This window comes from Mauremys reevesii, linkage group 7 (genome assembly GCF_016161935.1).
Source record: "Mauremys reevesii isolate NIE-2019 linkage group 7, ASM1616193v1, whole genome shotgun sequence".
In the NCBI taxonomy this organism is placed as follows: domain Eukaryota; kingdom Metazoa; phylum Chordata; order Testudines; family Geoemydidae; genus Mauremys; species Mauremys reevesii.
In genome coordinates, this window is record NC_052629.1 from 5,459,508 (window position 1) to 5,484,419 (window position 24,912).

Here is a 24,912-nt window from a genome sequence, read left to right on the forward strand (position 1 = left end):
GTGAAAGGTTCTGGCAGCTGGGAGGCAACAGGAAACGACACTGCTGTATGGATGTGGGAAGCACTGCCTGGGTGTGTAGACAGCCACATAGGGTATATAGCCTGGGGGTTCAGGTGTGTCTGTACTCTACTCTACTCTCCTAAGCCATGTTTCACCATCTACACTGCTACTTATACTCCTGCAGATGTACCTTTAGCTCCAGAGCTGCTTTCAGGCTGCTGCGTGTGGGGCGTTTGTCACCAGTGGCAAGCAGTGCCTGGTGACCCCTAGAGGGAAGGTATAAGGGAGGCAGGAGCCCATTTCTCGCTCCATGCAGAGGAAGGGAGCCAGGGCAACTGGGGAAACTGAGGCAGCTAGTGGTGAGAATGAGGGGCATCCGGGGATGGGGGAGGAGGAGCATGGGGCAGTCGGACTGTGAGAGGCAGAGGTGAGCAGGCTGTTGAGAAGCAGTGGGAGCCTGGAGCCCGGGGAGCCCATTTGGGTGTGATCCTGAAACAGCATCAATCCTTTTGCCCCTGTTTCTCCATAAACCCTCAACCTCCTGGAGCCTCCCTTCCCCACACTCCTTCCCCCTCACATCCCTGCCTGCAAGGTCCTGAGGCTACCAGGTGCCATGGCCAACTCCTGTGTGTTGCCTCCTCCCTGGCGGCTGGCCCCACAGGCAGCCAGTCTCCCTGCACTCAGTGGCACCACAGGGGCCCGTGGTGCCAGAGAGGAGTCACTGCAAGGGAAACCCTTTGGCCCTGTGAGATGAACAGCTGGTGCTGGGATGAGCATGTGGGGGAATCTCAGCAGGAATCCCAGGCTGCCACTTTTAAAGCCTATAAATTAACAAAGTAACAGAAGAGTTATTGGCCTTTCCAGACACTGTCCAGGCCCCATGAGTCTGAGAAAGCCCAGCAAAGCAGAGAAAATGCTATGTACTGCGTCACACAATTTTCAATTGCCTCATGGTGACATATCGTAGGGTGTCTGGGAGGGTGGTTTTGGTTTCTTCTCAGGTCTTTTAAGGGTAAGTCTGCACAGGGATAAAAGCCCCACAGCACGGCCGTGGCTGACCCAGGTCAGCTAAGCCGGGCTGGCGGGGCTTGGGCTGCAGGGCTAAAGATTGCTGTGTAGCCGTTCAGGCTTGGGCTGGTGCCAAAGCTGTGGGTCCCTCCACCCCCACAGGGTCCTAGAGCTACCTCAGACCCAAACATCTACACAGCAGGTTTTTAGCCCCGGAGCCCGGCGAGCCTGAGTTAATGGACCTAGGCCAGCCGCAGGTTTCTGATCCCTGTGTAGACGTCCCCTTAGTAACACATTGCTTACACTTCTCTCTCTCTCTCTGCTCCTGCTTTGTTATCAACCACATTATGTGCCACAGAAGCTGCACCTGAGAGCGTAGGGGTGCAGACAGCAGATGGCCGGTGCGTGAGTGCAGATTTCAGTCTGCTAAATACCCCACTGCCCTGGCTGGTTTGATGCTCTCTTTTAAGTGGCAGATCCTGCCTCTCACAAATGAAACCACATCAGGTGCATTTTTGAAAATCAGCTGCTGTCTGTGCAGCCCTGAGAGAGGTAAATGATCTTCCAAGATATGTAGAAATTCATTGCGTGCGTTGAAGGCAGGATCAAGCTCATTGTACGAATTCTGATTTCTTCATTCAGTGACTACAGTCCTTTTCTTCATTACATCTGACCGAAAAGACCACCCTATCAAATCTGATCTTCCGTCGTCAGGATAACAAAACCCAGCACACAGTAAACAGTAATTTCCTATGTCTATTTATCTCAGCAGCATGTCCTGAGTTAACCGGCGGGCGATATCAAGTACCCTTGCATCTGACTATAAAAGCTACACGGCTCCTCTATCAGACAACAGTTTTATTGCTTTTCAGCATTGTTATCGGCTTGCTTCTACAAAGTAAAGCACAGAAGGACCCTTCAATTTATTACTTAGAGTAATAAATAACAGTGCAAGAAATTTATCGCAAGTTCATGAACTCTGGAAGTTTTTTTTTAAATCACTCTTCTTCAAACCAAACTTTGCCAGTAACAGCAAAACTCTAAAATATATCAGAGCATCCAGTAAATTGTGCTGGATTGCCAGCTACCATCGGCTGTCTCTGGACTGATTACAGACTGGCAGCACACAGCATGCAGACTTAAAAACAACCTCTCTGGTTCTAACACCAGCAGAGCAAAGACCGAAATTGCCTGGAGGAGCTTTCGCAAATACTGTATCATATTGGGATGAGGGAGCTGGTTTAAAATTCTCAGTCATAAACCCTTACTAACCCAGGTAGTTACACAGTACAATTTCCTAAGCCTAAAATCTCTCAAATTGTGGAACACTTTTTAAGGCAGAGTCGCTCTCGTTACCCTATCTCCTTCTAGCCCCACCAATTAGGATCTCACAATCTCCCTGCAGTGAATATAGATCTAATTTATGCAAAACTGTAATATCACCCGTGGCTGTGACTGCATTGTTATCCCCCGCCACTTCTACGAATGCCCTGCGTGAAGGATTTCACATTTAATAAGATCAAATCTTGTTTCTTTGGGACTCCACTGCCCTAGTTTCTCCAGATTACTTTACAGTTGGGTTCTGTCCTTCTGTACCGGTATATTTCCTACCACTACATTTTCATAGTCATCAGAAAATGTGATCAAAAAAAGAAACACCTGAAAATGAAGAAATCAGCAGGCAGACAGAGGCATTACTTAATGCTGGATAGATTAAAAACAAGCAAAGACACCTACAGAAGTCTCATTGGATTGGCAGAAGGGGCTATTGCTTGCATCAGGGGCGGCTCTAGATATTTTGCCGCCCCAAGAATGGCAGGCAGGCTGTCTTCGGCGGCTTGCCTGCGGGAGGTCCCCAGTCCCGCGGATTCGGCGGTGCGCCTGCGGGAGGTCCGCAGAAGCCGTGGGACCAGCAGGACTCGCGGCGACCAGCAGAGCGCCCCCTGTGGCTTGCCGCCCCAGGCATGCGCTTGGCATGGTGGTGTCTGGAGCCGCCCCTGGCTTGCATCAAGCGTCACTGTGCCAAAAGGAGCATCATGGATCACCTAGAAATCTACTGCAGTTTCAGACCCACTGATTTAGGGCATTTTTCAGAATGCCCTACGAATGGTGGTGCTACCTTTGGGTGCACAGGTATGCAATCAAAGGGACCTGTCCTAATTCTTTGTCTCACACAAGAAATGGTGTCAAAAATATAGATTATACTAGGTCAATTCATCTGAACTCTGAACTCAGTCTCTGCGATAGAACCAAAGAGAACAGCCTAACTGCCATGTCTCAGTTTGGGTTGGTATATGGTGCCTGTTTGAATGGACGCTCAGAAATGGATACAGACAATGATGCTGATGTTGACAGCTAGCAATGTAGAGAAGTAGGATGATTGTTATCATTCATGTAGGGGCCTATGCTAGTACCTTCTGTTACGAAATGTGACCTCCTCACCCCAATGGAAAGTCTCAAAGGGATTGTAATTAAGAATTAGAAAATCTCACCAATCAAAATAATATACTTAGCCAGACCTGGAAACACACCAAATGGTGCGGAGAGACCGTTTCTACACTCTCCAGCATTATATACAATCTGTACTATCAGGGAATATACGACCAGGGATACACAAATCTTTCTGACCACACAGAATAATTTTCCCTTTCAGACAGACAAGCTGAGCTTTGACACAAATATTTATGACGACCTGGGGGAGCATCTGAAATGTAATGAAGTTGGACCCGATAGAAAGTTCCAGCACAGGGGCTCTCTCACTCTAAATGCACCCTGCAATTTCAGCTACTATAATTGTTGGCAGCTAGAATTAATGTTAGATAGGATCAGCACTTCGGATCAGCACTCAGTCACAAGCCTGCCGCTGATGTAGTTGAACTCTGGCTCCCATCCGCACTGAAGCTCATTGCAATTCGCCTTTTATAACACATACCTCACTATAGAGCACAAAACCATACTGCAGGGCTAGCTAATGGATTTAGCTTGGGCCCTCACTCCACATGCCAGGGTTCAGAAGAACACTCCAGGCCAGGGCCGCCCAGAGGGGGGCGCAAGTGGGGCAATTTTCCCCAGGCCCCACAGGGGCCCCCACAATATATAGTATTCTATAGTATTGCAACTTTTTTTTTAAGGAAGGGGCCTCTGAAATTGCTTTGCCCCAGGCCCCCTGAATCCTCTGGGCAGCCCTGCCCTGGCTGTATGTCACTCAAGCAACCTCCTCTGGCCAGCTGAGGAAGGTCCTTGATGAGCTTCAGTGGAAGCCATGCCCAGCTTCTCCGTGTCGGAACGATGTAATTTGCCTGACTTTCTTAATCTGTACGATGAATTGCAGGTGCAAATCTGAGCTTGTGCACCTCTGTCTGATTTACACAGAGCACTCAGACAGATGTGCTGCGGTCACAGGGAGGCCACCTGTTTGAAAACGTAGCTGGGATGGGGTGTATAAACCCCACACTGGACAGTAGAGGGTTAAGGAGCAGCTCTGGGCTCAGAAGGCGCTGCCCCTCCACTCAGGCTGAGCATGCTCATGATGGAGGTGGGGTTTAAAAGGCAGCCAGACATCTCAGTTGGGGCTGGCATACCAGGGAGAAGGATGTGCTCTGGGAGCTCCAGGAAAGACAGAGATAGATCTCACACCAAGCCAGGGAACAGAGGCGCTGTGGCACTGGAGATTGGGACCAGGGAAGGAAACCCGGAAGGCAGAGCTCCCCAGGGATGGCCAACTGGGATGCAGAGGGAGGTAGAAGTGGCCCAGGCAGGCTGGCTTGAGGCTGACGCAAGGCACCGTGGCCTGAGCAAAGCCAAACCAGCCTCCCAAAGCCCTGGGTCAGAGCCTGGTGGAGTGGGAGGGCCCGGGATCCCCTACCCCACCTGGGAACTGCACCCACTCGGTGGAGTTGCTGCCCGTGAACTGCACCCAGTTCATGGGTGCACTTGCGGGAGGGGGCAGAACTGGGCAGGAAGAGGCAGGGTAGGAGCAGAGCGGGGTGGGGGGGAAAAGAGGCAGGGTGGGGTAGGGCCTTCGAGAAAGGGGTGGAGTGGGGGCGGGCCCTGGGCCACAGCAGGGGTTGAGCACCCCCGGGGAAAGGAAAAACCTGGCACCTGTGGTGCACAGAAGACAAAAGGCAACGTACTTCTATACAGTAGCCACATCTACCTAGTGCAGAGGCCCCCAAACTTAGGGGGCATGGAGGAATGTTCAAGGGGACATGGCGGGACCTGAGCCAGTCCCCATGGGGGGTGGGGAAGAAATGCCACACGGCCCCGCTCCGCTCCGAGCTCTGCTCTGGCCCCGCCCCCACCCGCAGACCCAGCTGCATGCCCAGCCCTGCCCCCAGCTGCGGCCCCAGCCTTGGCCCCTTTACCCCTGTCCGCATCCCTCCACCCCCCCGGGAGCCGCGACCCCACCACCGGGGGAGGAGCAGGTGGATGGGGCACGGGGTGTGTGTGTGCGACCCTGAAAAGTTTGGGGACCACTGACCTAGTGGGCAAACTCAAATCCCTAATATAAACACCCCACAAATTTTGGGGAACCCAAATTTAGATGCTATTCACGTCCCTCTGCAGTGAAAGAATGAAGTGATCCAATTCCTTCTGTATCAATCCCTGAGCAATTCGTAATGCAGATATTACTTTTCATTCCCATCAGGCCTTGGAACACATTTTTTCCAATGCCAATTTCTTAGCTTGTGTCCTGGTTTCATAAAAATGTACAGGAAGGCTGGCAGAACCTAATTACTCCCATCCAGTTGGCCGGCTAAGGAAGAAGACATTTTAATTAAGCTAAAAAGAAAAGTTAGGAGTCTCCCCACTCCTTCAAAATGAGCTTTGATTCAGCAGGTATCTGAGGCCTGGAACACAAAGAGGGTCTTTCTGTCTGTTAAGGCAAAATGAGCATTTGCAGTTTGTAACTGATGCAATTGTTCACGTTATCATTTATCTTATCGGACGTGGGCGAGGGGGAAATGTAGTCAATTGCAGGAATTACAGCACCCCCTCCCCTTTTCTTTTAAGCTGTCACTCACTCTAACTCACAACACCAGAATGTTGATGAGGTCTCATTGATCCCACGGACTGTGGGTCATTTCTCTGCACTTTTTCCTTCCATTGTTCCCCAAAATGCCAGAAGCTGGATAAGAGACAACAGTGCCAGATCTTTCCCTTAGAATCTGCCACGTTACCATTCTGACATTACCACTGCATGTGAACCTCAGGGTTAAATTCTGTGCTGTTACGCCGGTGTAAATCCAGAGTAACTCCACTGAAATTCATGCTACTCTGGATTAACTCTGCTACAATGGAGAGCAGAATTTGGGCATATCAGCACTGAGAAATCTATCCTACAATGGGGTTAAATCTCAGAGCACAAAGCACGCCATGCTGCCAATAAGCGGGTTATCAGCACTCTGTCTATATTCATTCCTCAGACTGAAGCTACTTCCCTATATGTACTGTGCCGAGTGCTACAACATCTATATTTGGCAGTGCTGTGTCACTGGAAGCGTCTTGGTTACCACCCTGCCCAATGTACTTGAACTCTGGTTCCCACGTCCACTGAAGCTCAATGCAAGTCCCCTCTTATAACACATACCTCACTCCAGCACACAGAACCATACAGCAGGCCCAGTTAATGGACTCAGCTTGGCCCCTCTCTCCTCATGCCAAGCTTCAGAAGAGCACCTCATGCTGTATGCCACTCTTAAGCAACTTCCTCTGGCCAGCTCAGGAACGCTACTGATGAGCTCCAGTGTGAGCCATGGCCTGCTTCTCTCTGTCGGAAGAATGGGAGATAGGGAGGGAATGCACAAAAATGCTTGCTCGGCTCTCAGGAAAAGGAAGAGACCGTGGGCCTGACCCAGCAGATCCCATCAATTTCAGTGGGAGCTCAGGGTGCTCAGCACCTCACAGAATTGTGCCTAGAGTATGCAAGTGTGAGTGTGAACTCCCACGCATCTGGAAACGTCGCTACCTGTCAAATTGAAAGCACCGCCGGTCACCAAATGAACGTTCCTGACTCTGCGTAAAAAGCAAACCCGGCCCGAGCAGCCGAACTAAGGCGACAAGAAATCTCATTCCTCCGTTTCATCCATCTTAAAAAAAAACAACCAAAAGCCGCAAGCCCTGCTGTGCATCTCATCCATTAGCAGTGTCTGGGGAGTTCCACAGAGCCCCATCTCTCAATTAGATAAAAGCTCTTCCCTCCTAAATCACTGTCCAGATGAAATCCGACGTCTGGAACGCTGAACTGAGCATACATTAGAGGCCAGGGCACAGCTCCGAGTGTCAGTAATTTATGTCTCTTTTGTTTATCCTGAAAAATGTGAGCTTTTACATTAGGGGATGTGCTGCTTCATTTATTTACCATAACCAACAACTCACCAAGAGCTCCTCCTCAGTGAGGACATGGGGCAGTGAAGGGGCTCCAGAGAGTTTTACCTGCCTAAAGCATTTTCATAACAGCACAATTAAAATATTGAGCCAGATACCTACATGCACCAGACCTGTATTTGGCACATCTGGGGAGGTGTGGGGGATGGGTCTTGGGCGACTGCTACCCTCCCAGATCCTGAGGGTGCTGCAGGCCAGGCCAGCCCATACTGCAAACTAGAGCAGTCTCAGGGCTACCCTAACTTGCACCAGTATATAACAGCTCCCACGGAGTATGTCATACTTTATCCTGCCCCCTTCCCTCTCCCCCCTCCTTAGCCTGCCCATTCCCCTGCGTAGAATCTGGGTGTCCCACAAGGGAAGGGAGAGAGCAGATCCGTGCACAGAGGGTCCCGGTAGCAAGCCGGGTTGGGGGAAGAGGCTCACAATCGTCCTCTGCAATAACTGAAATGAAAATACAGTTTGAATAAGAGAAAGTATAGCTGCAAATGTGTTTCCGAACACAGCTCTGCCAGTGCTTCCAGTCAGGGATTTGGGCAGATGCACCTCAGGAACCAGATCCCTGTCCAGTTGGCGGGGTTATTATTAGCTGTACCCATTTCAAAGCCATGCAGCTCTCTAGCACCAATCTATCTAAGATGCTTATCCGATCCCCACTACCATGGTATCTGAGCACTTCACAGCATTAATGTATTTACCCTCCTAACACTACTGAGAGGCAGGGTAAGGCTATTATCCCCATTGCACAGATGAGGAACTGAGGCACAGAGATTAAGTGATCTACAAAGGTCACACAGGAAGTCTGTGGCAGAACAGGGAATTGGAACCATGTCTCCTGAGTCCCAGAGAAGCATCCTGACCACTTCTTCTCATGAGCCATTAGGTAATTAAAAATATATATTAACTTCCTCCAGGAAAAGCATAACAGCTCTCTGAGCCAGCAGAATAGAGTGGTGTGTGCGAGCGAACACGCTGAGAGTATGAAAATCTTCTGTGACTTGGAGAAAATGCCTTCCAAATTCCAGTTTATAAAGCAGAAGCTTTTCTTCAGCGCTGTGGAGACCAAACACATTCAGCCTCAGTGGCTTGGAGCAGGAGACAGAGCCTGTTTAAAAAGGAAGGGCCCTTCTCTATTGCTTTTTTCCCTACCCTGTTTAAAAAAAGGATAATTCTTTTCCATCCAACCACAGCTTATCTCTGGATCCCCTCAAGGCAATGCCAGGTCTATTTTAGAAGGTGTGAGGATCAAAAGCACATTTACAATTTCAAGTGCCGATTTAGTGCATGTTACAATAACAAGAACAAGACTAATGATCCGATGGCTCGTCAGAGGTGTTAGCAGGTCAGCTCTAACAAGGACGTTACATCTGCAGGACCCAGACTTTCAAGCACAGCCCTGTTTGAACTTCTTCTGGGCTTTGATCCTCACCAGCTATAAGTCAGATCTAGCCTCCCAAATGCCAGCCTCATGCTGTGGGTTTTCTGCAGACTCACTTCAAGCCCTTCTGGTAATAAGGCTGCCTCTGAAATTTGGATGTTCTGTTCTAGCTCCCATCAGAGTCCATTAAAAACACTCAGCTAGGTGCTTTATCAGGAAACAAGCCCAGGAGAGACGCAGCGTTCAGCCCAGATCAGGAGTTTCTAAACAGCTGGTAAAGAATGAGGATGGCTAAGTAAACTGATATTTAACCAACTGTTGGGGAGATTGTCTCATTACAGAGGAGTGGAGTGGGCTCATATCTTGCCTTCTGTTATAGTTCAGCTGAAGTATGCAAGCAGGCACTTGCATTACATTGGATTCTGCATTTAAACAAACTAACAATGTCAACACTCCATCATCTTGTTGCTTTTTTCTCTTCTTCCTGGACTCCTTCCTGATATTCTCTCTAGTGTTCTCAAGTATGTCTCACACTCACTCGCTCCTGATCTAGTCAGTTAACATTAGATACTAGAGCTGAGTGTAGAATTAGTCACAAGTTGTTTTATTGACAAATTTAGCCTCTTTTCTGTCCAGTGAACAGTTTGGAAATGTCTTGAATATTCTCGTTATTTGAAATTCTTTGCCAAATAATTTGGCTGGAGACTGTCCACAAGCATCTTGCTGTGAGTAATTGATACTCAAAACTGGAGCTCTGTTGGGTAATTCTGATAGGACACATGCATAGGTCCTATCAATGCAGTGCTGCCTCTTCTCATGGTTTTATTGCAAGGTGTTTTTTCATAAAGCCTCAGCTTGTGGAGTCACGTGATTCCATGAAACTCTCTGCTTTTATTTCAAAAGAAATGTAAGTTTCTAGCCCGCATGACTGTGGAGAAAAGCCTGAAAACATGAACCCTGACGGCTCAAAAACCAGCAGGCATATTAACAGCACCCAGAATTGGATCTGTGACTGCATGGATTCCTGCAGAGACGGTCATTTCATCCTATGGAATGGTGACCACATTGCAGCTCTGTATTGCAACCCTGAATGTTCTTGGCAATTGGGAAGTGAATCCCCCCCTCACACCTCTCCGCAGCCCAAATATGGCCCTATGCATAGGATATTTATGTGTAAATTTCATGCTAAGAGGCTAATACAATGGGGGGCTGGCTCTGCACTCAGAAAGGCATTTACACCATAGAACTGAGGGTGCAGCTACTGTTCTGGAGGATTTAGCTCCCTGATACATTTAGAGGCAACAGCAAAGCTACATCAAAGGCAGCTTGTTTCATTAGTACTACTGTTTAAATGAGGTTACGTGAGCCCAGCAGTGTGGCAGCTGAGCACACGACATACATTTAAATCAAGCTGCTCGCAAACGAGGACAGTGCAAACACTCACGGTCAGCCCACCCCCATGTTCCATCCCAACTCACCAGAAGGAAAAGCTTCCTTAACGACAGCCCAGATTTTAAACTGTACTTGACCAAACGCTATGCTTCTCACTAACCTGCTAAAGGTCAGTGAAATAGGGCCCTGAGGGAATATCAGGGTGAGAGTTTCTCCACCACTCCTCCACTGACAATGCTCTACCTCCGCTCCTCCAGAGTTCAGGTCTAGGCAAGAGCACTAAGATACGGCAGGAGCAATGAGGACGTCAGAGAGTTTGGAACGTTTTTGTTTTGCGTTTCCAGCGGGGTGATTCAGAGGTAGCCCGGTTTGCCTGCAGTGGAACTTGTGATTAGAACAAGACTCCAAACTAACGAGATTCAATGGAGACAGCTGGAGAAGCCAAGCCATCCGGTTTATTTAGCATCTGTTGTGCTGGCGTACCGTACATACTTCCAACAGTCCAGCTCTGCGTCTGTAACTTCTGACCAGAGCCATTGTACAGCCACATGGATCCTATCTTCCTAGGGATATTTGTCTTTCGCTTCCTTCTGCAAGAAGTTAAAGAGCAGCCGATGCCTCAAGGAAAACAGCCTAGTTAGAAACAGAGTTGCTGCTTCTATATCCTGCATTTCCATACTGTTCTTCCCCCAGCTCTTTATTAATAAGGGCACCTGCATGAAAACAGGCTCTTTGTTGCTCTAGAACTGATCTGCTCCTTGTGGCTCATTCCCCATCCCCAGTTAAGGACATCACGGATTGCAAAATCAGAGGGCTGGGACTTCACCTGAGATTTTTGAAAGTCCCAAAGTGCCTGAGGGACACAAGTCCCACTGAGAGTCATTTTCAATGGGACCTCTGCTCCCACCCTCAAACAATAATCCTGTTTCCATGCAAATATCCCCCGTGGTAAAGCACTTGGGGAGGAACATATTGAAACTGTAACACAGAGATGCGGGGGGTGGCGGGGTGGGTTCTAAATGGAATTATTGCAAAGACTTTCCTGAGACTTTCATGACCTCCTGAGGTCCCTTCCAACCCTGAGATTCTATGATTCTATGAGGCAGCAGCAGCTCCTTCCAGTGCACTACACTCCGCGAAATGACAAGGAGACCTGGCTTCTATATTTATTCTCTTTCAGGGACTTCAGCTGTGTCTGCACTTATATTTTCAGCTGTGCTTGACAACTGGTGAGAAACACCCACTCCCCTCCCAGTTTTGGACTATGTTGTCCTGTTGCTGTCTGCGGGGGTGGCTGTGCTAAAGACCCTTTTTAACAGTGTGTGGCTGACGCATGCAATGGCCATTTAAAAAAAAAATTCAGTCGATGGTTAACATGCTTATCCCTGTCTCTAACAGTAGCCAGCCATTGACTCCTGCCCCTCTCACGTGTCAGGGGCATTTCCCTTTGTCTTGCATAACTAATCCAGTTCAGGGAGATCTGGCATCAGTTTCTTTTCCATTTAACATACCACCTCTGAACATCATGCGGTCTCTCACTGTCTGCAGCATGCAGTCTCTCAGATCAGCAGATCATCAACACCACAAGGGTGACTATTCGCTGATTCCAGTGGCGGCTGGTATATGGTCTATACTCGCAAGGCAACAGTCCTCAACCCTGGTATGGGAGGTGGAGCATGGATGGTGGCCGTGTTGTCAAAGGCAGCCAGTTTCTCCACACAGACATAGAGCTGTAGAAACGTAGGACTGGAAGGGGCCTCAAGGTCATCTGGTCCAGTGGTTCTCAACCTGGGGCCCCCTGGGGGGCCTCGAGAAGGTTTCAGGGGGACCGCAAGGCCGGTCCAGTGTTAGACTCACAGGGGCCCAGGCAGAAAGCTTAAGCCCCACCGTGGGGCTGAAGTCTGGGGCCCCATGCCCCGCCACCCAGGGCTGAAGCCAAAGCCTGAGCAATGTAACTCTATGGGGGGCCTCCCCGGCATGGGGGGCCAGGCAGTTGCCCTGCTTGCTACCCTCTAATGCCGGCCCTGGCTTTTATATGCAGAAAACCAGTTACTGTGGCACAGGCGGGCCGTGGAGTTTTTATAGTATGTGGGGGGGAGCCTCAGAAAGAAAAAGGTTGAGAACCCCTGGTCTAGTCCATCCGCCATTGCTGAGGCAGGACATGGCCTTCCAGACCAATTGTACACAGGTTAAGAGTCACTACGAAATACTGACTGTCACCTTGCCAGTCACAATAGCAAACAGATCCTTCTTCTGAGGACCCTTCCCCACTTCTCAAATGAGAAGTAAAATCCTCATATTCCAAGCAGAGATGGGCCCAAAGCAAAACTCTGGGGATGTCGGCCACTGCAGCGCCAGTCTATCCCTAATTCAAATACCACTGCATGGATACTGCCAATAATACTGTGTAACAGAGGTAACAGGGCTGGCCATTAACATTAGAAGTGGGCATTCACCCACGAAAGCTCATGCTGCAAAACGTCTGTTAGTCTATAAGGTGCCACAGGATTCTTTGCTGCTTCATTAATAGTGTTAAATCATCCCTGGTGCAAACCATTGACTTCAACAGAATTACACCAGAGATGAACTGGACTCCACTATTTTTATTCTTCTTGAGTTTTGAGAAAAATAATCTACTTTCCAGACCCATATGCTTAGTTTATGCTCGGTCTGTCTGCCAATGTAAACTAATCTAATCTCATGACTGTCTGTCCATCTAATCTACCCTATTGTCTCTCTCTCAGTGGCATTATAAAACGCTCCTCTTTACTGTTCAAACAGTTCCAAGAACTGCTCACCAATATGTTTTTCCCTATAGCAAGAGCAACCATGTACTTCCAGCCTGGATAACCCATTTTCTATCAGGAGTACAACAAACAAATAAAAGCAAGAAAGAACAAAAATAAGGTCCCCAGGAGAGAGCATTGTGTGAGTGTGTGCGCGCGCGCGCACTCGTCTTCCCTGTAATGGGCTGCAGCTGAATAAAAAATAGCAGCTGCTTCTGCAGCAGAGGTGAACTGTCTCCATTTAAAGGTGCAGGACACAGAAAGCAAGTCATGACGGATACATGTTACATACCTGTCATCGGAAGCACAGAGATAGGCAGGGAAACCCTTATAAAAATATAAAAGATAAGCTCAAAGGCTTTAGCCCCCTTATGGAACATGTTTACAGTCCTATCTACGCTACAAATTAGAACCATGTGTTGCATCCAGAACTCATTACTCAGCTGTAACTCTGATGTAATTGCAAGGAGCACAGTAACCTTAAAAACCCATAAGCCCAGACCAGAGCCTAGATAATAAAGGAGATTATTTAGCAGGCAGCGAATTACTGGTTCTGATGTTTTATACTTGCCAAAAATAGAAAGAGGCACAAGAAACAAAATATGGATCCAGATCTCTAACCTGCCCAGAATTCAGCTGTGTTCAGATCAGGGGAGCTGATTCGATCCAGTCCATGGAGAGCTAACTGTGGAGTCCAGAACCACATATGCATTTGGATTCTTTACTCCCCAACCCCAAAGTTCCAGTCGGTTCCATTCTGGGGTTTTAGTCCAGACCATTAAACAGACAGGATCCCATTCAAGAAATACAGATCCTGATCTAGTTTCAGACTCTAGTCCTCTGAAAGGTGGGAGGGTGTTTAGATCTGGGATTTTGGCATCTATAGTTCTCAGAAGAGGCTGCTGATTTCTCAGGGTGAGAGGGTGCAGAACAGAGGTGATCAATGTTATTTCACTTCACCCTAAATGCATGGCTGACACTCACAAATTTTCAACACAACCAGCCATGCCTTAGCTAAACGATCCAGCCTTGAGGGAGCTACAAACTAGCCTGACTGCAAACTCAGCCACTCGGAAACAGGCACCATCGGACTGACACAGCCTGCTGGTATGCCTCAAAGCAATGGAAGAAATGCTGCCTGACAGCTGGTTTCTGTCTCTCCTGCTTTGGCCCACATCACCTCCCTGCTCGAATCTTTTACAGCCGCAGCCAGACATATACCAACAATGTATCAGGATGAGTAACTGGCTGAAAACAAAGATACAGAGCAATCAGGAGCTCCAGCAAGCTGTATGTAAATCTACTAAAAGTGGCATGTTTCCACAATAAACAATCCGCTATCGCTTTGCTCTGTTCCCACTTAGAAGTCTGTTGAGAAAAAGAAAGGAAAGAGGCCAGTTTGTAGGGCTCTGAATTTAACGTGTCACAATAAAAGGGAGCCCAAAAGCTCGCACGCCCTCTGGTGGGCACAATTTCTGCACACCGAGATATCAGTTTTTTATACAAGCCACTCAGAACAGGAGCTCTGGGGCACAATGGCTCTGTATCCCGCTTTTTAACTGAGGTCCAGTTTTTAGCACTATCATTATTATTTACTTGTACTGTGGTAGTGCCTGGGAATCCCCGTCCTGGATCAGGAGCCCATTGTGTTAGGTGCTGTACAAAGAGAGGCACTCCCTACTCCGAAGGGTTTACCATCTAAACTGTTCAGGGGAGACCACTAATTTCTACCACTTCTATAACTTTTAGTGCACTCGTGCTTCCAGCAGGGGCCTTGGAATCAATTCTTCATTATGTTCCCTGCTCTGCAACTCTATATTGCCATAGTTGGCCATATGCATTTGCCCAACAACTTATCCTTCAAGTACCCATGGTACATGCAGCACTCAGGCTGTGTGTGCATTGCCTCCTGACTGCCAAAACCGCATGGAACCGGGGACTGACTTTCCTAGCATCCTAACCACCTGCAACAACACCCCTCCACCACACGGTCTGGGCTCAGCTGGGTTTAGAGGAAGGTATCGAAGCAGGGAGCAGCCAATCTAAATCACATGTTCCCCTAGAAACTTGCCAGATTTCCATGTGGCAAACTCCATTCCTAGCAGCATTAAATCCGCAGTGGGAAGCCAGTTGGCTAAGTCATAACCCTAGGGGGCATGGGCCCCGGGAACCGCCTGGAGAGGCTGGGGGTCTCTGCAGCAAGGCCATGCAGATGTGTCACAGCCTGCCAGGAGCAAGGTGTAGCCTACTGCACGGGCCCTTGCTAGTTTTGCAACAGTTAGTGGAAATTCAACTCAAAAGTGGCCATCTGGCCTTTTAAACCCACAACAAGACTTAACAGTTTGTCGTGTACTTTAACTGAAGGTGCAACCAGGTTGCGAGGCCCAGACCCGGTACTTCAGAGATGTAATCAGGGAACTCATCTTCTGCCCCAGCTCCACCCAGCACTCCCCCTTAGGAGACGCAGGCAAGCTTCTTATCTCACCTCGTGGCTCCTGACTGGCTACTGCCTCCTCCTGGCCCTTCTAGCCTCTGAAGGACTAAATCTTGTTGGTTTTGCCAGTGGCAGAGCCTGAGTGGCCCCTCTAGGTGGAGCTCAGAGGTCTAAACTCATTGCCTCTCTTAGGTGACGCTTTCCCTTCAGGCAGGTGTGTCAGGGTGGCAGCATCTTCAGCAGGGGGTGGAGAAAGCTTGGTACACCCTGTCACACGATGGAATCAGATTTCCCCATGGAGCCACGACCTCTGTGCAACTGCAAGACAATCCTCATGTGGCACAAACCTCTCCCGGGAGGAGAATGCAGCAGCCATCCATGTTTCAGGAAATCCCTCCCTCTTCCCCCCTCCAATGATGTTACTCAGTTTTGTATCTTTTTCAGAACACTGTACAAACACGCACTAATTAAGCCCTGTGTTCCCAACTCTGTGATTTTACTGTGAATCTCAGAATACTTGGTGGTGTTCTTAAAGTCCCAGCTCCTAGATTGTGTGACTACGTGCCATTCTCAGTTTTCATTTGCAGAAAGTACATGTCTAGCCCTCCCGGTTGCAGAGTAAATCATGGAAATGTGATGTGAGGGACCACAGTCCTCAAACCCAGGCCTGCAGGTCTCCGGGCAGGGCTCAGATGACAGCCACTATCCAGCGGCTCGCCTAAATGACTGGAGAACAGGGCCAGCAAAGCTCTAGCCTGTAAAGGGCCCCTCCCACAAAGCTCCTGATTGGCTGGGAAGCATTATTTAACCCAGAGAGAGGCTTGGGAAGTTGTCCGAGCAACTAGAGGAATCTTTGGCTGGCTGCTATTATGGACCTGCCTGTTCCTGCCCTCCTTATCCCCATCTGTTCCTTGTTCCTGCCTCACTCCAGGTCCCTGCTCCTACACCTTAAACGTGGCTCTGGCCCTGACTTTCAGCTTGGCACCTGACTCTGATCCTAGCTCTGGTTCCAGGCTTCTGACTAACCATTAGGCCTTACCGTCCGTGCCCTTCTCCCTTCATGTGACCCCTAAAGGCTCAAAAATCAGAAGGCAAAATAAAAAGGAAGCAATGTTTATTATAATTTTAAAATCTCATGATTTTTGAATGCTAGGGGCTGGCAGTACTATAAGCCGCCCAATGCCCCTGTCCATATTTTACAGAGGGAGACAATGAAACACAGAGTGATTCAATGTCTGCAGCAGAGTCAGGATTAGAACTCAGAGCCTTCCTGGCCCATAGCTCAACCTGCTAGGCTCCGGTGCCTATCCAATTTGGCCCCGTCTAACTTTTTCGCAATTCTTGTAACCAATTAGGTACATGGATGCTTGAGCAATGACCCTACCGATCCCATAACTAATGTGCAGCGGAAAGTGCTGTTAAACAGCCTGCTTTCCCTCAATTAAATCTTCAGTAATGACAATCATCAAAGGACCAATTCAAGATTCCTATTTTTGTCTATGCCACTTTAGAGAGAACTGGGGCAAAAAGAGCTCCCATATCTTGTAAAGCTATCAATCAATTCTCCATTGATCTCTACGTAGAACAAGCCTTTTGATGTCTTCTTCATACTCTCATTTCCTCATTCTATATTCAAAAGGGATATGAAAATGATGACATTTTAAAAGTGTCTATCTAATCATTAACACAGACTACAGCACCCATACACAGATCATGAAAACTGATCTCTGTCAATTCAAGTTCTCCTCTTTTGCTTTAAATTAAGTAGGTCAGACAGACGCTGCAGAAAAAGGAAGCGAATTCTGATGTAGAAAAAGAGACTAACCAAACTTTTCGGAAAGCACTGGCTACTAGGCAGAGTCAGAGATTAAGCGCTATAGACAGTTCTATAGCTCATACAGTACCAGGCCAAATTTCATTTGGGGTTGTAGCGTGGGTGTAATTGACAGTAGAGTTTGCCCCAGAGACGCAAAGGAAATTGAGACAGTGGTAAACTAAGTGATGGGCTTACCTTTGTGAAAAACTCAGCCTCAGATATACTGTCTAAACCCCCCACACCCGATTCACAACGTATGCAAAAAGTTTATTCAAAGCTGCCACCCCTAGCAATGCACTTGCTGTCCTTGGCCAGCTGCAGTTGCTGATTTTCTGAATTTTACAGGACACATCAGAAGTGCTGAAAGGGACAAAAATGAAAACAAATCCGAAGAGACCAGCACCTTGGGCAGAGGTTCAGTGTCTAGATGGGAAAGGACTGAAGTGCTCTGCAAATGCCACAGGCACAAAAGTCAATCGGATTCCCAGCCTTGGCAGAAAACTTCACTTCAATAAATCCAGAAGCAATCAAGCCAGGCACATGTCCTTCAGAGCTGACAATGAAGAAATGAAGAGCCTGTGTCACTGATTAAAGTGGAAGTGGTGGGTTCCCAGCACTTCACAGGATCAGGCCACATTTAAGTAATTCAAGTTATTGGATCAAAATTCCCAGCTCTCCCCAGGTAATATTCAATATTTTGGGGACTATAGCTGCTGGCATAAATTAGAGCAGTCCCCAGGTTGCTGTAACCTAGGTTGGGTCAGAGAATCAGGGAGCCATGACTGGTGAGTGGTTCTCAGCTTCTTCTCAGTTTTCCCCTTTCCTAGGCTGCTTTGGGTGGCTGTGGAGGGGGGTGGAGCTAGGTGCTCCATAGGCTCAGGCACAGGAGATCTAGGAACTCCTAACCTGCTCTCCCTGAGGCTTCCACAGCCTGGCTGAGAAGCAATCAATGAGCAAAGTTATTCTCCTCCCGCCTCTGCAATGCAACAGGTAACCAGCAGGGGCACTGTTGTAGAGCTGCATCAAGGAAGGACGAGCAGCCTCTCAGAGTGCCGCTGGCTCATACAGAAGCTGCTCTGGGTGCTGCCGGGGAAGAGGTGTGAGGCAGCACCCCCTACAGCAAATAGACTGATTCAAAACACTGCCGTTTAAAAAACTGCAAGATGCGGCTCAGGGAACACATTTTCAACTCAGAATCATATACACATTTTCTTCTTAACACAGCAGCCCCCCAAGGACCACAGATCAGAGCCTGGAGAGCCAAAGCCAGGTTACCACCAGAACGGATCATATCAAGCAATCAGAGATAATCAAAAACATCCCACCAAAATTAGGGTAGATAAACCTGCCTCCCCCTAGGTGGCTTTCAGTCTTCTCCTTAGTTTGCTCATTTAGACCCCGATCCTGCAATCAGATCTACACAGGCGTCACCTGAAAATCGGTATGCAGATGTTTGTTCTTTCTGAGCAAACGTACAGGATGGTTTTGATCAGAAATGCCTTCACGTTGTGCAGGCTTTTGAACACTTGGGGTTAAAAATCCAGCCCCTGGTGACGAAGGGGAGCAGAGAAGCCTGGCTTTCATTTCTAGAGAGCTAGTCAAAATTCTTGACCGATAGTGCAAAGGAAAGCGGACCTGTGGTCTCCATTTCCTCTTCTGTTTGATTTATCTCTAGAACCTTTAGCCATTGTCCTCAGAGCAAATTAACATGTTTGTGGTACCAGAGTGAGCTAAACAGAGCACAAAATTATGCTCTGTGAGGATGATGCTCTTGTATTTGAATCTAAGCCCGAGGTTACCATGCCTAACCTTCTACCCATTATGAATACGTTTGGACTCCTCTCAGGATATAAAATTAATTGGGGTAAATCAGAAATATCTGGCATTAACAAACAGGCCCACAAAGGTCTTTTCTCCAATTGGGACTTTCAATGGCAATCCTCTTATATGAAATATTTAGGAACACAGATTCCCAAAAATACTCAGGACATCCCTAAGATAAATATAGAATCAATTATTGCCAAATTGGCAAACCATTTGGGGAGGTGGAGTTCATTAACCCTCAGTCTGGGTAAAATTAACATACTGAAAGTGAATGTCCTTCTCAGAATTTTGTATGTCCTGAGGGGTCTCCCTATTTCTATTCCTCAAATTTATTTTAAGAAATTCAATAATATTTTCAGAATGTTCCGTTGGGTCACAGGCAAGAAACCTAGCTTGGCTCTGAACAAATTACAGCTCCCCCTAGCTCTGGGAGGATTTTTGTTTTCCTAACCTGGAAAATTATCATCTCTCTTTTTTGTTAAGCCAGGCATCATTGTGGCTATTAGTAAGGTTATTTTTTAGTCACAGGTATTTTTAGTAAAAGTCATGGACACGTCACAGGCAGTAAACAAAAATTCACGGCCCGTGGGTGCTGGAAGGTGGTGGCCCGGGACCCCAGGTGGTGCTTGGGGTGGTAGGCGAGGATGCGCAGTCTGGTGCTGCGGTGGGGTGGCAGGCAGTGGTCTGTAGCCTGGTACTGGACCCCCGCTGGTGCTGGGGGGGGAGGAGTTGGGAGGGACTGGCAGGCTCCCTACCCAGCTCCAACCGGCATGTTCCTGTAGCTCCTAGGGCGAGGGGTGGTCAGGGGGGCTCAGCACACTGCTCCCACCACAAGCACAGGCTCCGTAGCTCCCATTGGCCGGGAACCAGAGCCAATGGGAGCTGCAGGGGCGGTGCCTGCGGGCAGCAAGTGGAGCCTCCCTGGCCGCTGCATCTAGGAGCTGCAGGGACATGCCAGAGAAGCCCACTCCCCAGTAAGCACCGCCACACTTTTCAACTCCCTGCCCCAGCCCTAAGTCCCCTCCCACACACACAAACTGCTGCTGCTGGCTCTGGCAGCCCCTGAGCCAGCACCGGCCGATGCAGAAGTCATGAAGGTCACAGAAGGTCATAGAATCCATGATTTCCGTGACCTCTGTGACAGACACACAGGCTTAGATATGAAACCACCTTGGTTTCAGACTGAACAAGAATGGGTATACCTTCTCCTCCTTTCAGGCATGATTTGGGAGTGCCCCGGTACCAGGAATTTCTGGTCTGAGGAGGGTCAAATGACCAATTAGATACTGGATGCTAAACTGGAGCCTTCCCCCTTAAAATTCATTCTTGAATATATTCCTGATTCCTTGAGATTAGCTACTAACAACATGCAGTTTTGGTCATTAAAAAATTAATCCTGCAAAAATGGAAAAGTCGATCCCCACCAAACATTGATGTCTGGCTGGGTGATATGGCTGAGTCCTTGCAGCTAATGCACGACTGGCATTCTGCAGAAAATGAATGCCCAAAATATTAAAAGCAATTAGAGGTCTATGATTAACAGACTCTGAAGATAAGATATGTCGCTTCCCCTGCCCTCCCTTTACCTTAACACTGTTTCTTTACTTTGTGTATTATAATGAATCCGGTATTTTGGTATTGCAGTTGTATTTGGAAAGAATAATAAAAATGTATGAATATTATATCAAAGGAAAGTGGACCTGGTGCTCCCCAGTAAGCTCTCTGAATATTTTGCTACATCTTTGATTCACTGCAGCTACTGGACATATTTCAGCACAACTGGCATCCTCTGCTCAGACAAAGTGAAGAGGCAGGTGGTGGTTTTCAGAACATTGTCAGAACTGTGTGGGCAAAAGCAAATATCCAGACAAAGAGCTGAGAACTGTTAGCACCTAACAGGATCAAGCATGAAATTTCGTTCCAATAAGAGCTGTCTGACTCTTGGTTTCACAGCTAAAATTCAAGCAAGCAAACACCTTTCCACACCCTGAAATTCTGAAACTCTGCCCTGGGGAAAAAGTGGCTCAGAAAAGAGGCTACAAAGGCCAGATAATAACTTCCACTAATCCACTTACAAGAATCTAGGCTAGTGAAGGGGGATCGAGGAGACGTTTGTGATCAATACAGCTCTTCAATGTTGGGGAGACCTTTTTAGTCCAGTATTGATTATGGAAAAGAAAAACAGAGAATGTTCTAACCAATCCATACACCTATGCATTTTTAATCACGGATCCAGGTACTGTTATTTATAGTATAAAATTAATCTACAAGAAGGTATGTCCACTTCCTTCCCCCTGCCTTCTGGTGGTCACATTTTTGATGCAAATAGTATTAAAAAAAATGTCATAACAGAAATAGGAAAAAGGGACTATTACCTAATAAGAGGCGAGGAGGCAAAGCTCTTTGACATCTGTTCACAGCAAACCATCACAGCTCTACCACTCTTGCCTAGAGGAGTTCCCTGACTCTATGAACTGGGTGCCTAGAGAAAAGGTCAGCTGCCACTGATGAGATGGGCAAGAGAGTGAGATGTGGGGGATGTTGGAAGAAAGCAGAGTTGAAAATATTCATGTTGGTGAAGTGGGAATTTTCAATAATATTTTTAATCAGGCCCATGTGTGCCTCAGTTTCCCTCTGTACTTCATATGGCTACCCAGTGGCTGCAAAAGGGCTAAAAACCGCCCATGCCAGTGCAATCAGCCAGCCCACCTGCGATGGAATCCATTTCTGTCCCTCTCTATCAGTCCCAGAGGAGAGCTGCTCAGTCTCTCCAAAAGCCAACTTTTATCTCCCCTCCTGCTGAGTTCACATGCTCCACCTGCCGCAGTTTCCCGAGGATTGGTGTCAAGTGACGGGGCTCCCACTGTCTTTCCAGATCCTCCACTGAATTGGGTCCATTTCAGCCAGTCCTTTAACAACCCAATCTTACCACCCAGACAACTACATGACACACACACACACACACACACACACACACACCCCTCAGGGCTCCTGCTCTGCCCCAGTCAGCAAGATTTGTCAAGAACAAATCATGCCAAACCAACTTAATTTCCTTCTTCGATAGGATTACTGACCTAGTGGATGGGGGGGGGGGGGAGCAGTAGACGTGATATACCTTGATTTCAGTAAGGCTTCTGACACAGTTCCATTTGATACTTTCCATAAGAAAACTAGGGAAATGTAGTCTAGATGAACTTACTATAAGATGGATGCACAACTGGTTGAGAGACCATGTTCAAAGAGTATGATTTTCTGTCAAATTGGGAAGGTGTATTTAGTGGGATCCCGCAGGAGTCAGTCCTGTGTTCAGTACTACTCAATATTTTCATTAATGACTTGGATAATAGAGCACAGAGTATGTTTATAAAATTTGCAGATGACACCAAGCTGGGAAAGGTTGCAGGCACTTCGGAGAATAGGTTTAAAATTCAAAATGACCGTGACAAATTGGAGAAGTGGTCTGAGTTCAACAAGATGAAATTCAATATAGACAAGTGAAAGTACTTCAATTAGGAAGGAAAAATCAAATGCACAGCTACAAAATAGGGCATAACTGTCTATGTGGTAGTACTGCTGAAAAGGATATGGGCATACAGAGGACCATAAACTGAATATCTGGCATTGGTGAGGCCCCAGGTGGCGCACTGTGTCCAATTCTGGGCACCACACTTTAGGAAAGATGTGGACAAATAACAGAGAATACAGAGGACAGCAGCAAAAACAATAACAGGTTTTGAAAACCTGACCTATGAGGAAACAAAAAACTGGGCATGGTTAGTCTTGAGAAAAGAAGTCTGAGGGGGGAACCTGATAACAGTCTTCCAATATGTTCAGGGCTGTTATAAAGAGGACAGTGATCAATTGTTCTCCACATCCACTGAAGGTAAGACAAGAAGTAACGGGCTTAATCTGCATCAAAGGAGATTTAGGTTACATCTTAGGAGATACTTTCTAATTATAAGGTGTGACAAAGTTCCTCCTCTATCCTGGTGGGTCCTGCACTTATTGGCAGATTTGTTCACCTCAGAGATTCACCATGTGGGTCAGGGAACAGCTCAGAGACCTTCCCCTCTGGTAGAAGCCACAGTCCAGGTCAATTCCTCCTGTGTCTGATCAGGAGTTGGGAGGTTTGGGGGGAACCAGGGCCCACCCTCTACTCCGGGTTCCAGCCCAGGGCCCTGTGGACTGCAGCTGTCTAGAGTGCCTCCTGGAACAACTGTGCAACAGCTACAACTCCCTGGGATACTTCCGCACAGTCTCCTCCCAACACTTTCTTTATTCCTCACCACAGGACCTTTCTCCTGATGTCTGATAATGCTTGTACTCTTCAATCCTCCAGCAATACACCTTCCCACTCTCAGCTCCTAGTGCCTCTTGCTCCTAGCTCCTCACATGCACGCTACAAACTGAAGTGCAGTCCTTTTTAAACTCAGGTGCCCTGATTAGCCAGCCTGTCCTAATTGATTCTAGCAGTTTCTTCTCAATTGGCTCCAGGTATCATAATTAGCCTGCCTGCCTTAATTGGTTCCAGCAAGTTCCTGCTTGTCTGGAACTGCCCCAGTTACCTTACCCAGGGAAAAGGGATCTACTTAATCTGGGACTAATATATCTGCCTTCGAACACTCTCCTGTAGCCATCTGGCCTGACCCCGTCACAAAGGGTAGTTAAGCTCTGGAAAAGGCTTCTGAGGCAGGTCATGGAGTCTCCATCATTGGAAGCTTTTAAAAACAAGTTGGACAAACATCAGGGAGGGTCTCAGTTTATTTGCTCCTGCCACAGCGCAAGGGGCTGGACTTGATGACTTTTCAAGGTCCCCTTCCAGCCTGACGTTTCTATGATTAATATTGACACAAGTCCAGGCATTTTTCCCAGCTCCGCCTTTTTGCATTTCCTAATCTGGAAAGTGATGTAACACAACCTCTTACCACAAGGTGGTGCTAGACGACTATAGATCCCTCAATAAGAGCCTCTGTCACATGAGCTTCCAAATGACAACAAAGGGGATACAAAAAGTATAGCTCAAGATACAATCTATCAGGCTGTCAATGCCACATGTGAAAAAAATGGGAACAGATTAACATTCGCCACCAAGCTTGCTACAAAGGTAAAGTACGATGTTGAAAACCAAAGCTTTTGCAGTTTGTTTGACATGTCTATAAATGGCTCAAGTTGCAGATTATCTGTGGAATTCTACAGTTTTTCGTGGGTTTTGTTTATTTGATTGTTTTTGCAAAAATCAGATTATCAAGGATATGGGGGTGAGTATTTATTTGTGCCGTGATGGCCTATCGGAGCCCCAGTCCTGGATCAGGACCCCCTTGTGCTTAGATGCTGTACACACAGACCAAAATGGCAGCCCCTGCCCCTCAGAGTTTATGAAACGGGGATAGATTTCCTGAGAAATGTTACATTAAACCTTCCTCACTTCCACCAAGTTTTCCAAAGCCCTCTGCCAAGTTTGGAATGTGCTGGGGATAGGCTGAGCCAGGTAACTCCTATTCAAGTCAGTAGGTAAAATTCATGAATGGCTTAAGTCCCATTTCAGCCCACAAGCCTGCAAAGGTTTTCTTCTAGCCCTCTGGGCAGGGAGGGAATCATGCACCTGAAACCCGGCCCAACACTTTGGAAATGCAGCCCTTTGTGCTAGGCCCAGCCAGGGGAGAACTGGATGTTACGAGTCAAAAGGCTGCTCCCCCAGGAAAGTGCTCCGCAAAAGACAACACAGATGGGCTAAAATATTTAGGTCAAGATGTTAACATTTCTCAGCACTGGGGAGTGGAAAGACAATGAAAATGGGGACATCTTGAAAGCCTGTGTGACACAGTGGGAAAACGTGTTGTATCCCCTCTACTGGCTAGTCTGCCTAAGAAGACAAGAGCCTACTGTC

General features: G+C 47.7%; 1 protein-coding gene across 5 annotated transcripts in view; it reads right to left on the reverse strand.

Annotated features, from left to right (window-relative positions):
* The window catches only part of SH3PXD2A (SH3 and PX domains 2A), a 373,953-nt gene that overhangs the window by 150,598 nt on the left and 198,443 nt on the right, over positions 1-24,912 (reverse strand). The gene's annotated exons all lie outside the window — the stretch shown is intronic.